The 15,101-nt window shown below is 42.1% G+C and overlaps 1 long non-coding RNA gene across 1 annotated transcript in view; it reads right to left on the reverse strand.

The window, feature by feature from the left end:
* Positions 1-14,340, reverse strand: part of LOC121276382 — a 35,893-nt gene extending 21,553 nt beyond the window's left edge. The window contains exon 1 of the long non-coding RNA XR_005942648.1: positions 14,259-14,340. This is a non-coding gene — a long non-coding RNA (uncharacterized LOC121276382). The remainder of the gene's footprint in view (positions 1-14,258) is intronic.
* Between the last annotated feature and the right edge of the window lie 761 nt (positions 14,341-15,101).

The raw sequence follows: 15,101 nt of genomic DNA on the forward strand, positions 1-15,101 counted from the left end.
CAAGAAGGCAGCTCCCCACCACCACCTCAAGGGCAACTAGGGATGGGCAATAAATGCTAGCCCAGCCAGTGAAGCTCACATCCTGTAAATGAATAAAAGAAATTTCCACCCTTAACTATTCCCCGAAATGGCCTAACAAGCCACTCAGTTGTATCAAACTGCTACAGAAAAATAGCATTGTGGGTGTACCTACATCAAATGGACTGCAGAGTTTCGAGAAAGTGATTCACCAGCACAAGCTCAAAGGCAGTTGGGGATGGGCAATGAACATTTGCCTTGCCAGCAATAGTCAGAACCCATAAGCAAATTAAAAAAACCTCTCCACCAATCACAAGGGGACATTATACCAACTCTCATAGAGTCATAGAGCACAGAAAAAAGCCCATCTGCACCGGTCAAAAATGTACCTAACTATTCTAATCTCATTTTCCAGCACTAGGCCTTGTATGCCATGGCATCGCAAGTGCACATCCAAATACTTCTTAAATGTTATGAGGGTTTCTGCCTCTACCACCCTTTCAGGCAATGAGTTCCAGATTCTCACAGCCATCTGGGTGAAAAAATTCTTCCTCACCCCCCTCCTGCCCCTTACCTTAAATCTATGCCTCCTGGTTAGAGATCCCTCCACCAAGGGGAAAAGTTTCTTCCTGTCTACCCTAATTATGCCCCTCATAATTTTATACAGCTCAATCATGTCCCCCACTCAATCTCCTCTGCTCCAGGGAAAATAACTCCAGTCTATCCAATCTCTCCTCATAACTAAACCTCTCCAGACCAGGCAACATCTTGGTAAAACTCCTCTGCACAATCTCTAGTGCAATCACATCCTCCCTATAATGTGGATTCCAGAACTGCACGCAATACTCTAGCTGTGGCCTAATCAGCGTTTTATACAGTTCCAGCATTACCTCCCTGCTCTTTTATTCTATGCCTCAGCTAATAAAGGCAAGTATCCCATATGCCTTCTTAAGCAACTTATATACCTGTCCTGCTACTTTAAAGGACTGGTGGACATGCACATCAAGATCCCTCTGATCCTCGGTACTTCCCAGGGTCCTACCATTCATCGTGTATTCCTGTGCCTTCTTTGGCCTGTCAAGTGCATCACCTCACACTTATCTGGATTAAATTCCATTTGCCACTATCAGCCTATCTAACCAGCCTGTCTATATTCTCCTGTAATCTCCTCACTATTTACCACCCCACCAATTTTCGTGTCATCCGCGAACTTACTGATCAACCCTCCTACATTCAAGTCTAAATCGTATATACCACAAACAGCAAGGGACCCAACACCGATCCCTGTGGAACCCCACTGGACACAGGCATCCAGTCACAAAAACACCCCTCCACCATCACCCTCTGCTTCCTGCCCCTCAGCCAATTCTGGATCCAATTTGCCAAATTGCCTTGGATCTCATGGACTCCTACCTTCATTATCAGTCTCCCATGCAGAACCTTATCAAAAGCCTTGCTGAAGTCCAAGTAGACTACGTGAAATGCATTGCCCTCATCTACTCACCTAGTCACCTCTTTGAAAAATTCAATCAAATTGGTCAGATACGACCTCCCCTTAACAAAACTACGCTGAATCTCCTTGATTAATCCCTGCATCTCCAAGCGTAGATTAATTCTGTCCCTCAGAATTGCTTCCAATCGTTTCCCAACCACTGAGGTTAGACTGACTGGCCTGTAGTTGCCTGGTTTACCCCTTCCTCCCTTCTTGAATAATGGTACCAAACTGGCTGTCCTCCAGTCCTCTGGCACCTCTCATGTGGCCAGAGAGGTATGGAAAATTATTGCCAGTGCCCCTGCTATCTTCTCCCTTGCCTCATTCAACAGCCTGGGATACATTTCATCCGGGCCTGGAGACTTATCTACTTTTAAGCCTGCCAGACCACTTAGAATATCCTCCCTTTCTATGCGAGTTTCTTTACTTATGTCACAGTCCTTCTGCCTGATTTCCATACCCACATTGTCCCTCTCACTTGTGAACACTGACACAAAATATTAATTTAGAACCCTACCTACAGCTTCCAGCTCCGCACACAAATTACCACTTCGGTCCTTAATGGGCCCTTTTCTTTCCCTAGTTATCCTCTTACTTTTAATGTACTTGTAAAATAACTGGATTTTCCTTTATTTTACCTGCCAATGTTTTGTCATGCCCCCTTTTTGCTCCCCTAATTTCCTTTTTAAGTTCCCCCCTACACATTCTATATTCCTCTAGGGCTTTCACTGTTTTGAGCCCTTGCTATCAGCCATACACCTCCCTTTTTCTCTTTATCCAATCCTGTAAAGCCCTCAACATCCAGAGTTCCATGGATTTGTTGGTCCCGCCCTTTGTCTTTACTAGAATATGTTGGCCCTGTACTCTCCCTATTTCCTTCTTGAACAACTCCCACTGTTCTGATGCAGATTTACCTAAAAGTAGCTGCTCCCAGTCCACCCTGGCCAAATCATATCTGATCCTATTAAAATCAGTCTTCCCCCAATTTAGAACTCTGATTTCTGGCCCATCATTGTCCTTTTCCATAACAACCTTGAATCTAACAGAGTTATGATCACTATCTGCAAAATGGTCCCCCACTGATACCTTTACCACTTGCCTGGCTTCATTCCTTAAAATTAAGAGCAGGACCGCCCCATCTCTTGTAGGACCTTCTACGTACAGGCTTAGAAAGCTCTGCTGGATGCATTTTAAGAATTCTGTTCCCTCTAAACCTATCATAGTCATATCACACTATGACTAACCCAGTTAATGTTGGGGAAGTTGAAATCCCCCACTATTACTCCCCTATTATTTTTGCACCTCTGAAATTTTCCTACATATCTCCTCTTCTATTTCTCCCTGACTGTTTGGGGGTCTATAGTATACTCCCAGCAATGTGATTGCTCCTTTTCTGTTTTTAAGTTCTACCCATATCGCTTCATCCCTTGTTGCTGCTGTAATTGATTCCTTGATCAATATTGCAATGCCCCCTCCATTTTTACCTCCTTTCCTGAATCGCCTGAAGACCCTATATCCTGGAATATTGAGCTGCCGATCCTGCCCCTCTCTCAACCATGTCTCTGTGATGGCAATTACATCATACTTCCATGTGTTAATTTGTGCCCTCAACTCATCTGCCTTATTCGTCAGACTTCTTGCATCAAAATAAATACCATCCAACCTTGCCAAACTCCCTTGTACATTAACTGGCCTATAATTTCTATGCCTTCCAGACTCACTTGCTCTCTCTTCTAATTTTGGCTGTGCATCTCGCAGGATCCCATCCCCCTGCCAAGTTAGTTTAAACCCTCCCCAACAGTACTTGCAAACATCCCCACAAGGATGCTGGTCCACCAGGTGCAACCCGTCTGTCTTGTACAGGTCCCACCACCCCCAGAAATGGTCCCAATATCCCAGAAATCTAAAGCCCTCCCTCTTGCACCATCTGTCCAGCCATATATTCATCTGGACTAACCTGTTATTCTATACTCACTAGTGTATGGGTAGTAATCCAGATATTACTAACTTTGAAGTCCTGTTTTTAAATCTGTTTCCTAGCTCCCTAAATTCTGCTTGCAGGACCTCATCCCTCTTTCTACCTATGTCATTGATACCAATATGTACCATGATCTCTGTCTGTTTGCTCTCCCCCTTTAGAATGCCCTGCATCTGTTCAGTTACATCCTTGACCCTGGCACCAGGGAGGCAACATACCATCCTGGGTAAAAGCAAAAAACTGTGGATGCTGGAAATCCAAAACAAAAATAAAAATAACTGGTAAAACTCAGCAGGTCTGACAGCATCTGCAGAGAGGAACACAGTTAACGTTTTGAGTCCGTATGACTCTTCAACAGAACTAATGAAAAATAGAAAAGAGGTGAAATATAAGCTGGTTTAAGGTGGTGGGGGTGGGGGGGGGGGGGGGGGGGGGGGGGGTGCGGTGAGACAAGTAGAGCTGGATAGAGAACCAGTGTTAGGTGGAGAATAGCCAAAATATGTCATAGACAAAAGGACAAAGAGTTGTTGAAGGTGGTGATATTATCTAAGGAATGTGCTAATAGGCGACATTAAGGGTAGAAAGCAGAATGACCATCCTGGAGTCACATCTGTGGCTGCAGAAACACCTGTCTGTTCCCCTTACTATCAGGTCTCCTACCACGATTACTCTTCCTTTTTTTTTTCTTCCCCCCCCGCCCCACCCCGTGCAGCTGAGCCACTCACAGTGCCATGAGCGTGGCTGCACTCCCCAGAGGAACTGTCACTTTCACCATTTTCCAACACAAAGAAATGGTTCTCAAGCGAGATGCACCCTGGGGATTTCCTGACTACCTGCCTGACACCTTCCTTCTGACTGATGGTCACCCATTCCCTCTCTGTCTGCACTTCCGTAAGCTGTGGGATGACCCCGTCTAAAAACATGCTACACACAAAACTCTCAGCCTTGCGGATGAACCTCAGTGCCTCCAGCTGCTGCTGAAGCTCCGAAACCTGGGGCTCAAGGAGCTGCAGCTGGTGGCACTTCCTGCACACGTGGTCAGTCAGGGTGCAAGGAGCATCCAGGACTTCCCACATGTTGCAGGTGGTACATAACACGGGACTGAGCTGCACTGTCATGTACCTAATTGAAAAAAAACCCCTTACTTTAAGTTAAATACAGTATTAAAAAAGTTAAATTATTTATGTACTTTAAATAAAAGTCAGAACCCTTACCTTTCCTTAATCTATATTAAAGTGGAGAAAAACTGGAAAAAAAACTGGAGAAAAACATTTACCCAATACTCACCAATCAGCTCTCACTTTTGTCCTAACATCACTTTTGGGAGCTTCCCCGCACTTGCATTGGTTCTGATCTCTCTGCCGCTCTCTCGCGCTTATTTAAGTTAGACATTCACCTGTTGTTTATTGCCTTCACAACAGCACTAGCAGCATTCTGTTTTTACATGATGGAATTGTTACTGTATTTGCTTTCATCTACCTCCATATTCAGATGTGGGAAGATCCTCTCGCTGATCTGGTTCCATATGCACTCCATGTTTCCATAAAAAGGCTGTGCAGAATGCAGCACACAACCAAATATGAGAGACTTTGTGTGGGCTGTATTGCATAAAGCTGTCAGAACTATCTAGGCAGCAGGACCATTGTTTGAGTTGCCAAATAGCACATTGAATGATAGTTCTGCTGGTCAGGTTGGTTTCATCTTGTGTCTTCAAGCTTGGGCTATGTGTAGGTATCCTGATTCTTGAGTGCAGGGGGTAACACTTGTGTCTTAGCAATCATCCACCAATGTGCTGAGTTGGGTGTAATAGTGGGGATTAGCTGACTGGCACAGAATGAAAGCGTTGTGACAACTACCAAGAAAGCAAACAGAGGTCAGCATGGTTCTGTGTTGGTGATCACTGGCCAGTGGCACATTGAATTAATGGTAGCCTTTTTTGTTGACAAATGTTTTTGGCTGATTGTTTGTCCCTAATGACTACATTTATGCAGTTTATAATACTCTGCACTCATGGGAGCCAGTTATTATATAAAAGCACATAACACTTTCTTTCTAACTGCCGGCATTCATTAAAAAAGTTATATCATCATTGGCTTGGCAAAGAGGACTTTAATGGCCTGCTTTATGTATATATGGACAGCATACTGATTAGGTAGCTGATATCAATCATTGCAGTTTGGAAGCAACTGGAGACAAGGAAGTTAAGGGCCCTGGTCACTTTGAGTGGCATAGGCGATGTATGACCACTTGACAGAGTGGATTGCAGTTCTTGCTGTAGGAAACAATACAGGTGTGTGACTGCCTCTTTAGTGATACTTTCTCATGTACTAATCGTCAAACTATTCTGGGGTTATAGCCCCTATGGACAATAAGCTCACACTACAACTGCCCCATTTCCACTGGGTGAAGGGAGCTAAAATAACCCACATTGTGCCACAGAGTGGTCAGAAACAGTTTTGAACGTGCTGTGTTGCACGCCGTGAAATCTTGATTTCAACTGTGCCAACGGGGGGATACAGTGAATGAAACCTAGGTACTTCTCCACAAGGATAGTCAATGGATGCCCCGAGCTGCTGTTGCACACCATGTAGCTGTACATTTAAGGGTACCATTCGTGACCATGTTGTCTATGTGCCCTCTTGAACAGAGGCTGTTGCACAAAGCGACTAAAGAACAGAGCTAAATATATGTCCAAAATGGGCAAAAGCAGATTTTCAGTTTGTATCAATGAGGATTGGGTCCTTATTTAATATTCTGCAAGAGACTATTGTATTGGCTTTGAGAGACCAACATCTATCATTCAGAAAGATCCATCTACCTCACACTGGACTGAAAACATCATATACTTTAAGTATACTCTCTGCTTTTGCAGTGTGTGGAGTTTCCCTGCCTTCTGATAGGATTCAGCTGTTTATTCTGGATTCACATCTAAAGGACGAAACAAGCAACAAAGTAAATGGGTGAAACAAGATTTTTTTAAAGGATTTAAATTAAAGGACATACAATATAATAATATCATCTTGCTATGGCCGCTATTATAAAATCATATCTGAATTGAAAGCAGCAGAATTATATGCTTGCTTTTTTTTGGTGATTCATACTGATCTTCTATAGAAGCTGGAGTTCTGTCATTCCAGCGGGTAAACTACTCTCTTAAAGCTACTGGGTGCCTGGTTTTTGGAACCACCACAGAAGTTCACCCTATTGGGTTCAAATGGCATCCACAGATTCCTTTGGACATGAGAGACCATGCTGACCTAGTCAGTAATTTTTGGCCAGATCTCTTACAGTTTTGTTGGGACAAATTTATGTAATCCACTCCAAAAATTATTGAACTGATAAAATCATATTGGCTTTGATCTCTTCAAAAATGGAGAGGAATAACACTGCCTCCTGCATTGCTGCACACTTTCCATTTTAGCTTGAGAACAGTGTGGCTAAGTGAGTTAGTTTTACTTCAATAATTTGCTCATAAACTTTTTTTTTCAATCTTTCTATTCCATATGTGAATGTTTTATTTTGCTCCAGTCTTAAGTTTCTATTTTAGAAGAAATTGTCCTTTGGCTATTAAAGTATATGTTTTATGATTTTGAAGGATTTTTTCACTCTGTTCACAGTGTTGCTAATATTTAGTGAAAACCTTCCCCATTGTGGTGATTTATCAAATGTTGAAAATGAATATCTCTACAAATTTTTCCTTTAAATTCTCTTACATTAAGGGCATGGTTGACAAGGCCATCATTTATTGCCCACCACAAATTGCCCTTGAGAAGGTGGTGAGCCTTCTTCTCGAACCACTGTTGTCTGTATATTGAAGGCATTCCTAAAATACTGTTAGGCAGCAAGTTCTAAAATTTTGATCCAGGAATGAAGAAAGAATGGCAAAATATGTGTCACTGAGGAAAATTTGGTGGTGATGCTACTCCCATGCATTTAATGCCTTTGGCCTTTTGTATCCTAAAGGTTGCTAGTTTTGGAGATGCTGTTGAAGAAGCCTTGGTGAGTTGCTGCAGCGCATCCAATAGATAGTACACTCTATAGCCACATTATGCCGGTGTGGCTGGTCGTGGATGGTTAGGCTAATGGATAGAGTGCTGACCAAGCAGACTCTTTGCTTTGGATGGTGTTGAGCTTCTTGATTGTTGTTGTATCTGCATTCATCCAGTCAAGGGGAGAGTATTCTATCACATACTTATCAATATTAATAAATGGGTGCATCTTCTGACTGTTCATTAAAACAGTTATCACAGCCTGGTCAATATGCACTAGCTCACTGTGCTGTGGATTACTAAATTAATGTGAAATATATATGTTAAACTTCTCAGTTTTCAATTCAGGAACACTGTAAGTTAGCTGTGCATTCAAATGAAGATAGTAAAAGGATTAGTAGTATTAAATTAGTTAGACATGTGCTAGAATTAGTTAGATCAGTGCAAGGCTCCTCGTTATTTTTCATTTATTAAACCTGTAGTTAGTCGTTGTATACATTGCCCAGGAAAGAGGATCTTTTGTAAATTGTAACTGTCTTGCGTTAGTTCTCTGTTGAATAGTTTACTTTGTTCTTATTGTAGGTGGCTTTAATCTGTTCGTTTATTTTCCTAATAGTATTCATACCTCATTGTTTCCTATATACATAAGCCTTCTATTGTGCTACAGGAAATGTAATATATATTTAGAGGATTCTCAATGGATATGAATGAAAAGTGGAATAAATTGAAAGTGCAAAATCATAGGTGATATACAAGTCTTCCATAAAAGTGTGACATAATCCTTGTTCCCAATGGAGTATTCTGTTTACACTAGTAACATAACATTGTAACATAGTAACAGTTTCTAGCAGCAGAAGACTTCCAGTCCATCGTGTAGCTCCTATCCACAGAAATACATTGGAGCATTTCTAATAACTCTGAATCCCATTTATTGATAAGAACCCTTCTAGTGCTGTCTTGAAACCCACTAAGGTATTGTATTCCACCACCCATACTGGGGGAGATGGTGGTGTACTGGAAATGTTACTGGAATAGTAATCCAGAGGCCCAGGCTGATGCTCTGTGGTCATGGGTTCAAATGGCAGCTGGCGGAATTTAAATTCAATTAATAAATCTGGAATGTAAAGCCAGTCTCAGTTCTGGTGATCATGACAACCATCATCAACTGTTGTAAAGACCCATCTGGTTCACTAATGCCCTTTTGAGAAAGAAATCTGCCATCCTTATCCGGTCTGGCCTACATAAGGCTCCAGGTCCACTTAACTATTTTCTGAAATGGCCATTCAGCTCAAGGGCAACAAATGCTGGCTTTGCCAGTAATGCCCACATCCCATGAAAAACCTTAATGAAAATTTTAAATAAAATTCATGGGCATGTCCCAGCTCATGTGACACTGTTGCATGAGGGGACATGTCTTAATTTTTTTTTCCCTTTATTTAAATTTTAAAAAATCAAACTAATCTCACTGAGGCAGCTTTGTGCTTCAGGGAGATTACTGCGCCCTTTTGCGCTCTTGCGTGAAACAGCGCAGGCACCCTGCCTGCACAGGGAGTGCTCAGCGTTTCCAGGTGCACATCACGATAGTTGGGCCCTAATTGGCATGCCCATATAAAATGGCGGCGCACAGCCAATCGTGGGTAGCGATCAGCTGCACACCCGCTCCCACCCAACCCCCCTGACAGGGAGAAAATTCTCCCCATAGCATCCATTGGGCCTAGGTGTATATCAAAATCTATAAATGCCACATCATTTAAGATCATGAAGATTGATGGAGCCAGAAAACCATTTTGGTCTCCAAAAATCATATCAATGGACTGTAAATGCATGTTAGTCAGTCCAATCTTTATTAACATGTGTGATAATGTGTGATGCAAATCTGTTGCACATACTTATCACCCTTTCAGTGCAAATGTTCCTCCTTCACTTCCTATTTTATTTTGTTATCCTTAATCTGTAAATATGGCCCTTTGTGCTAAATTCTGCTCATAGCAGAAAAGCATGTTTGGATTCAATTTTAGATTTCAATTTTAAATGCTTTCCTAAAATCTAGGTAGCTAACATCCACTTGAACAAAAGCAAAATAATGCAGAAACTTGGCATTTAAAATAAAAATGGAAAATGTTTGAAATATTCAGCAGGTCAGGCTGTATCTGTGGAAGGAGGAACAGATTTCAGATTCAAGCCAATTTAACCCTCATAATTCTTTTAGAAGCAGCTTGTTGGATCATGTGGGAACTAATATAGAGGTATTGTATGTAAGACACTTTTTTTTATGTGTTGCTTCACAGATTTTATTTTCAGACTTCAGTTTTAATAGAGAGAAATCTGACCAGAAATACCAAGTTTGTGAGGTCAGGTGAACCCTGTCTTGTAAAGGTTAGTTTTCTTCAAAGATAAAAATCTGATCGCAAACTGTTCTAACCCATAACCACCTTTTATGCCACATTCAATGAAAAAGCAATTTGAGAAAGGGAAACATGCCTTAGCTGCTATTTGGATAGTGTTCTTCGCTTTGCCTGTTTTTTGCTATTGGAACTTTATTGAATAGTTGTTTACACTATTAAAGAAAAACAAAACTTTCTTGTCCCATCTCCAATTAGTGGTGCTTTATTTCAGGCCTTTTGAAGAAGTAAACAGCGGTTGTGTGGTTTACATTGATGTCGCTCTGGCTTTCAATGTTGACTGGAATGGTTGATTGTTGGAGCTCAACCATTTACACAGTAAACTCAAAAATCCTTTTCCTCATTTACAATCTTAATGAACATACTCTTTACTGTCTTTTTGAAGTAATAAACAGCTGTTAGAAAGCTGTTTCCATCTGTTGTGTGGTTCTGCTGCATATTTGTATTTTTTTAATATTAAAATGAGTTTTGTATAATGGGAAAATATATTTTAATTAGTTACTTGGTAAACAATAAGCATTTGAATTTGTTCGTTGACTTTTCTTCATCTTTTAACTTTTTGGTATAATGAACAGTTGTCTGGAAAGTACAGCAAACCACTCCTATTAAACTATAGCTTCAGCTCAATTCTGCATGCTAGGATAATTCTCAATTAGTATTAATTAATATAAAATTCGTCTCTCCAACTCATCTGTATGATTTCAGCTCCATTATCTTGCATCTCTAGTGCTACTATACTCTTCTCAAAGCCACCAGTGAGCTCTCCACTCAGCAAGAGGCACCAGCAGCAGTGTCTGCTGATTATGCAGCAACTGTTTAGGATCTGAAATGCACTACCTGCGAGTATGGTGGAGGCAGATACAACTGGAGCTTTCAAAAGGGGACTGGATAAGCAGCCAAAGAGAAGATAGTTACAGGGCTAAGGGGAAAGGCCAGGAGAGTGAGGGCTACCTGAGTTCCCCTTGTAGAGAGAAATGGCATGGTCACAATGGACTAAATGGCCTTCTTCTGTTCTGTAACCACTCTATGATTCTATGGGTGGAATTTTCCCTGACTGGACTAAGCATGGTGGCAGGCATGAAAAAAGATGTTTTCCCCACCAGCTGCAAGGGCGGGTTTTTGCACTGTTATCAGCCACTTCCCACCTCATTAATTATGCAGCCACAGGAAACATGCCTTATCACTGGAGGGCGGCTTCTGAATCGCCAGCAGCGCTCTTACCTCACCATTTCCTCACTCCAGGTGCCATATCTAAACTGCAGCCGCACACATAGTTCTCAATGCTTGCAGCCCAGCACTGCTTGAGGGAAGACATGGCCCAGAAAGTTAAGAAAAATTCAGTGGCCCATTCCCGGAATGCCTTTTGAGGCCTATCGTGGTGTCCTTGACCCGTGCTCTGGCTGCAGGAGGACCAGCAACCTCACCACTCCAGCTTGGGAGGCAATGGCAGTGTTGATCAGTGCCAATGTTGCACAGAAGAGATTGACCGTCCAGAGCAGAAAGAGAATGAATGATTTCATCCATGCCGCCAGGGTAAGACAACCATCGCATAACTCTAAACTCACGCTCAGTAAAGTGATGGAAGAGGTAATCAACAGTGCTATCAAGTGGCACTTGCTTAGCAATAGCTTGCTCACTGATGCTGAGTTTAGGTTTTGCCAGGGCCACTCAGCTCCTGATGTCATTACAGCCTTAATTGAAACATGGACAAAAGAGCTGAACTTCAGAGGTGAGGTGAGAGTGACTGCCCTTGGCATCAAAGCTGCACTTTTCAGAGTGTGGCATCAAGGAGCCCTAGCAAAACTGAAGTCAATTGGAATCGGGGAAAAACTCTCCACTGATTGGAGACATATCTAACACAAAGAATTGTGATTGTTGGAGGTCAATTATCTCAGCTCCAGGACATCACCGCAGGAGTTCCCTACTGTCCGAGGCCCAGCCATTGTCAGCTGCTTCTATCATCAATAACCTTCCTTCCATCATGAAGTGGGGATGTTTGCTGATGGTTACACAATATTCAGCCCCATTCGCGACTCCTCAGATACTGAAGCAGTCCACGTCCAAATGCAGCAAGACCTGGATGATATCCAGGCTTGGAATGAAAAGAGGCAAACAACATTTGTGCAACACAAGTGCCAGGCAATGACCATCTCTAACAAGAGAGAGTCTAACCATTGCGTTTTGACATTCAGTGACATTACCATTGCTGAATCCCCCACTATAAACATCCTAAGGGTTACCATTGACTGGAAACTGAACTGGATTAGCCATATAAAGACTGTGGCTACAAGATGTGGAGGTGTACTGCTTCATTAGCTGAGGTGGTAGGCGGTGCTGAGTAGGAGGCTTCCTTGCCCATGTTTGACCTGATGCCATGAGATTTCCTAGGATCCACAGTCAATGTTGAAGACTCCCATTGTAATTCCCTCCTGACTGTGCCACCACCTCTGGTGTGTCTATCCTCTTGGTGGGACAGGAAATACCCAGGGATGGTGATGTAGTGTCTGGGACATTGTAAAGTATGATTCCATGGGTATGACTATGTTGCTTGACTAGCCAGTGGGGCAACTCTCCCAATTTTGGCATAAGTCCCCAGATGTTAGTAAGGAGGACTCTGCAGGGCTGACATGGCTGACTATGCTGTAGTTGTTTCCGGTGCCTAGGTCAATGCCAGGTGGTCTGTTCTGTTTCATTGCTTCCTTTAGGCTTTGTAGCAGTTTGATACAACTGAGTGGGTTCCTTGGCTGTTTCAGAGGATAGTTCAGAGTCAAGCACATTGCTGTGGGTCTGGAGTCACATGCAGGCCAGCAGAGTTCTTCTGTAAAGGGCATGAACCAGGTGGGATTTTAGGACAATTAACAATGGTTTCATGGTCACTGAGTCTAGCTTTTAATTTAAGATTTATTATTTGAATTTATATTCCACCATTTGCCATGGTAGGATTTGACCCCATGTCCCCAGAGCATTGGCCTCTGGCTTATTAGTCCAGCGACCTTACCACTATGCCACTGCGTCCCCTTTCTCTGTTGCTCTAGATTATGTCCAAGTTTGCATGCTATTCTATTGTAGGGTCAGGTATGTTTCTAATTATTAGGAATATTTTTCTCTGAAATGGAGCTGCAATGACAGGTCCATACTTGCATCAATCTTTACAGTTGGTCTAGTAAAGATACAAACTGAGATAAGCCTTGTCTTCCTAACATTTATCACCAGTCTTCATGCTACTCACTCCCCTCACTTTCCACTACTTGAGTTGGCTTTCTCCTAGTTACAAGACCCAATAAACCCTGACAGACCTTGACACTTGCCTCCTGCTTCTTCCCCATCCTATTGCAGTATCACCTTGCTTTTATTCAAAATTGTCCACAAGACTTAACTTAATCTGACTCTGATCAAAATCATATGAATCTTCAATAAAACACTGAATAATAGTTCAAAATTATCTGCTGGAAGTTAATTGCAGCTGCAGGCCACAAGTATCTAATGCAGTGTGGAGGAGATTTGGCGGTGGAAGGAGGCCTGATGGGTGTTTCATAAACAGTAAGTGAGTTTGGGCTAGGGCTGCAATTTTCCACATGTAAGTTGATGTGTGGGATTTTCCAACACCTGAGTGCAGTATAAACAGAGCTAGTCATAACTTAGATCATTAGACTTGTAATTAAAGAAAAGCATTTACTTTGAACATGACAAGTTTTATTAGGATCAAATTGGAATCTAAGGGAAGACTGTATTTAAACTGGCCACCTGCATTGCAGTGGAACATTTTACTTACATCATATAATGTTGTTGTGTTCTAGTTGGTGAGTTACCAATGCTCAGATTTTCTTGAATCTTGTAAACGGTACTTTAATCATTTTCATTTCCTGCAGTGGGAGTTTAATTTTGGCATTGGGACATGTTGGATATTCTATTCCAAAAGATAAACAATTGTTTCATTAAAACTACTTTCTTCTTATTTCTGGCTCACTAGTCTGCTTTGCCATATTGACCTTTTTAGATAATGGAGCTTCACTTTCCTGTCTTTTTATTAAATATAAAAGAACAACTTTTTTGTTAGGGATGTGCAGTGAAATAGGCCAAAGGAGAAACTCTATTCTGGACTGGTTGCCTTATGCACATTCAGCCAGAATAAAGGGAGTTAAAAAAAAAGGATAAGGCCCGAAAAGAGGCAGGGCATTGTGATTTATGATTAACCCTCCCCTGCTAGTTGTGATGTAGGCAGCAGGCAAGCTATGTGCTGCTTGCTCGTTTAAAATATAGTTGCATGCAGTCCAGCATTAAAGGTCTTACTGTGTGGTTGCTTAGGGAAGGTGTTGGTTACAGAAAGGTGTCTGTTAAAGAATTAACTATAAGTCTTAATTAACAATAGAACTACTTACACATACACAGCAAAGGTACAGGCAAGGAGATATCTCCAGGTTTAGGTCTTTACATGTCTCTGCTCAACACCACACTGAACCCTGGGTCTAGGTCATGTGCCTTCTTACATCACTGTCTGGGTGGTACTGTACTCAGTGCCACATTAACTCTGTATGTGCCAGACCCTTATAGTACACCTTTTTACTGCCCCTCCCACCAATGTATATGGTGATACACCAGTTCATTTCATGTCTTATATTGTTATCAGTCTCATGCATTTACATTGCAGTTATGGCATTATTGTAAGTAGTACATTATTGCTATTGCTGTATTAGTATTATTACAACATTCTCACTATCCCATCTCCTCGCTTTTACTCCTTGAATTTAAAGGGCCAGGTGGTCTGTAGGCCTTATAACCCTACCATAACTCAATCGCTGTTCTGTCGGAGGAGTGGTAAGCTCTGTTTTCCTGGTTCTTCCTGTGGCTTGGAGGTTGGACTGGCATTTAGGTATGCTTTCCTTCTTTTCTTCCATTCCTTCATGTTGAACAGCACTTGGTCAATTCGGCTGTTATATTAATCAGTGGTTGCTGCTACTCTAAACCGTTTCTTGCAGGGTGGATGAATGTTGTGCTCGCCTACATGGCCCTTCTTTCTTTTCTTCTTTCTACATGTAGGCCATCTCAATACCCACTGTGGCTGAGGAAGAGCATTCCTGTGGTGAGAAGGAGGTTTAGTGGTACATTCACCTCTGCCTTTTGTTGACGATGGTGGGAGACTGTTCCCAGGTTTCAGCACATCTTGTGGTCGTGGCACACTGGCTGGAAGCTGCAGTGTGTGCACGCTGGTTCCTGTGTTGACC

This window comes from Carcharodon carcharias, chromosome 3 (assembly GCF_017639515.1).
Source record: "Carcharodon carcharias isolate sCarCar2 chromosome 3, sCarCar2.pri, whole genome shotgun sequence".
Taxonomy (NCBI): Eukaryota; Metazoa; Chordata; class Chondrichthyes; order Lamniformes; family Lamnidae; genus Carcharodon; species Carcharodon carcharias.